This window comes from Cricetulus griseus, chromosome 4 (assembly GCF_003668045.3).
Source record: "Cricetulus griseus strain 17A/GY chromosome 4, alternate assembly CriGri-PICRH-1.0, whole genome shotgun sequence".
NCBI classification, from domain to species: domain Eukaryota; kingdom Metazoa; phylum Chordata; class Mammalia; order Rodentia; family Cricetidae; genus Cricetulus; species Cricetulus griseus.
In genome coordinates, this window is record NC_048597.1 from 33,455,655 (window position 1) to 33,459,484 (window position 3,830).

At 32.5% G+C, this 3,830-nt stretch overlaps 1 pseudogene; it reads right to left on the minus strand.

Moving 5' to 3' along the window:
• Positions 1-890: 890 nt before the first annotated feature.
• LOC103162058 lies at positions 891-1,655 on the minus strand (annotated as a pseudogene).
• Positions 1,656-3,830: the final 2,175 nt, after the last annotated feature.

A 3,830-nucleotide genomic window follows, 5' to 3' on the forward strand; every position in this document is an offset into this window, starting at 1 on the left:
GGAATGAAGGCTATGGTGAGGATGCATTGTATGAAAAAAATGAACAAAAAGAAGGAATATAATATAATAATAAAATATGAAAAGATAAAACACAAACTATCACACTTGAGTTGGACAAGACAAACAAACATAAGGAAAAAGCACAAGAATCAGAGACCCACTTTTATGCACACTCATGAATCCTATAAAAACACCAAACAAAAAGCCATGTTATATACACAGAGAACCTGGTGCAGACCCATGTGGACCAGTTGAACACTGTCTTTATTAAAGAATCCTAAGAAGAGATGACACCAAGCAGCATTGCAGGCCCAGAAATTTGTCTGGTTTCACATGAAACTAAAAAAAGAACATGGATACTTGTACATGATGCACTTTTGGTATAACAGAGTTCACAAATATTTATTTCAGGTATGATGCACATAAACCATGGGATATATAGAGGATAGATGCTAACAGTAAAATTCCTCAATTATGATATAAATATAATATAAAACAAATATTACTATAAAAGGCCTATTGTACCTGAAATTGTTTACCTAAGGATGACTTTATTAGATGTTATGAATTACAGAACAAGTATATACTCTTGTGGAAATCTGAAATATATCATGGAAGTTGTAATATTTGAGATAAACCTCAAAGAAAGCAGACCATTACCACTGTAAGTGAAGATGGGACAGATGGAGAAGGTGGGATTTGGTGCTGACAAACAGTAGTAGAAGGCAAACCATTTACTAGACACAGTGAAATTACATCCTCAAATGTTCTCATCATGGGAATAAAATATGTTCCAGTAAGAAAATTGTGGGGAAAGAAGTGGAAACATTAAATCAAAAATTTGTCCACAAACTACTATTCTCAATAACATTAACAGATATCATTGAGACCTAAACTATTATTTTTAACAGTTTTTTCAAAGAATCTATGACTTGCTTATTTCTGGGGCCGTAAATAATTGGATTTAATACTGGGATTATAACTGTGTAAAACAGAGAAAAGATCATATCTTTACACAAAAGTGTAAGAGATAAGTATAGTCATAATGCTAAACACTTGTATTGAACCAGAGAAAATAAAAAGCATCAGATAATTCAAAGAAGGATCAGTACAGGAAATTTTTAACATTGGTATAACATCACAGTAAAAGTGATAAAGTATGTTGGAATTGCAGAAGGTTAATCTGAGTAAAAAGTTTTCATGAATTACAGCATGAAGAAAACCACCTAAAAATGACAAAGCCAATAGTCTATTAGTCATAATTACTGGGTAAAGCACAGGATTGCATATAGCTGCATAGCGATCATAAGCCATTGCTGCCAAGAGAAAACATTCTGTGGTCACACTACAAAAGAAAAAAAAAAAAAAACAGAGGCAGAAATCACCTTGCCCTTGTCCAAAAGATTGATTAGCATCTGTGGTGTCACTGTGGATAATAACCAAGTATCCACAAAAGCTAAGTTACCAAGGAATAAGTACATGAGGATGTGAAGTCAGGGGTCATTCCAGATAAGAGTGATTAGACCAAGATTCCCCATAATAGTCATGAGGTATATTACCGAGAACACTAGGAACAGAGGAATTTTCCACTGTGGTTGGCATGTGAGACCTGTGAGAACAAACTCTGTCCATAATGTTTCATTCTGCTTTTCCATGTTCATTGAATATCTCCTGAAAATATATTTAATAAATATAAGAAAGGTGTCACTGGGAGGGATTTATGTGAATATTGAAGGGGCTTCTACTGATGACTGATGAGATAATATATTGTAATTTTCTCATAGTCTACATAATACTATAACAGAAGTAATACTCTACAAATTAAGAATGACATTTCTTTCAATTGATTCCCCATGGTAATGAGTAAGCAGTTACAGACTAATGAATGGGAGACCTTCAAAGCTTGTGATACATGAATTGGGAAAAACACTGACACTGGAAATTTGTGTCTTGGATGTGATGAATGAACATAAGAAAAGCTGTGTAAATACACTGGATTTTAAACAACATTGAGTGCCTTGTAAAGGAATTTGTACTTTATCCCTTAGGAATAGGCTTCTAATAGGATTTACACAATATGGGATGATTTTTACATATACACTTTTAAGTAAATATTTGCAAGTTACAAAAGCAGTCTTTAAGGAAAAATATTGGGCTGAAGGGTCCTAATCAAGACACAACTTACTGTCCTAAGATTCCCAAACATATTTACCTTATTGGTGGCCCAGAAGGATGTTTTATATAAAATATAGATGATGAAGTAGTTCTTTGGTAATAGAGTCAGTACACAAGAATGCATTAGGAATAACATTCTTAAAATATTCCTTTGCAGAAGCCAAAGCCAAATTTAGTATAGCCTAGTGAAGAATGTACTCTAATATGGGGAGCAATAAGAATTTGCTTTCTGCCTGAGTTTCAAATAACTCATGTTACTCCAGACCATTTTTATTAGAGTTGCAGAGGAGAGATAATAGAAATGATAATGGGACAAGAAAACATGGAAGGCAATTTGCAATGAGTTGAAGAAAAGCAAGGGAAGTAATAAAATAGACAGGGAAGAACAGGGGTGTGTGGGTGAGTTCGTAAAGGCCAAAGGAACAAATCAAAGTGTCCAGGATATTCTAAATATGTGGAAAAAGAAAGGCATTGGCAGTGGGGAGTGTATGTTTATCTTAACCCTAAAGTTGATCAAAATTGACAGTCAGTTCATTTCCTCTATTAGCTATGGTTTTCCCATGAATTCTGAGTACAAGAGAGAGAGATTTAAAATTTTGCTTTATAAATTATGTTGTTCATAAATATATGGTATTGGCTGGCTATCCTTTCCAGCCAATACTTAAGGTTGTTTAATCATGGACATGAAGGTAGCATGAATACTGGATAATATATAACATTGGATTTGTGAAAATCATAAATTTCAAATACTATGCCACCACTAATAAAAACTGAAGAACAGACAATGGGATATGAACTTCCTCAACTTTGGTAATATGTCATTGTTCATACATACACTACATACCAACAGTCATGAGGTCAGTTTTGTATTTATGGAACAAATATTTATATTTAATTATGGTTTTGTGACAATGGTTGAAGTAGATTTAATCTTAAAGTGGGATTACACAAAAGTGTTTTCCTCAACAGAAACATAATGAAGGTAATATAAATGACCATCAGCAATAATTCCACTGTCAGTATGTTTCACTTGGAGTGCTGTTCCCTTCTATACAATTCTGAGCAGTGAACATGTGACATTAATTCACTTCATTTCATAGGTGGGTTTGTTAAGTTTTAAGTTCTGGAAAGAACAGCCAAACATTTCCTAGTTTTTTCTGACAAATGTACATTTATATGAGTTATGTATCTTTTTTAAATACATTTGTCAAACTATTGTCATGTGCAGGAAAAATATAAAACTAATTTTTAGTCAAGTCAAAAATGTAATCAGAATACATGATTAACTAGACACAGTGGGTCATTAATCAAAATAATGGGGGATATTTCTCATGTAAAAGTCAAGGCTTTGTTATTTAAACCTGATTTTAAAGTTTTTCTCTTTTTTTTATTCTACCTCATCAAATAGTGTCATTATGATTAGGTCAATAAGAGACAGGTCACTCAAGCAACCAGTCACTATCATAGCATTGATTTTATTTAGAATTTAAAAAGCAAGAAAGAGAATCTAGTCAGTATTTTCTCATTTTTACCTGGTTCATTGGTATTAATTTACTGTCATTAATACTATATATATATATATATATATATATGTATATATATACTTTATCTAAGGATTTTAAGTATAGTAATCATTTCTATCTTACTCAAACACC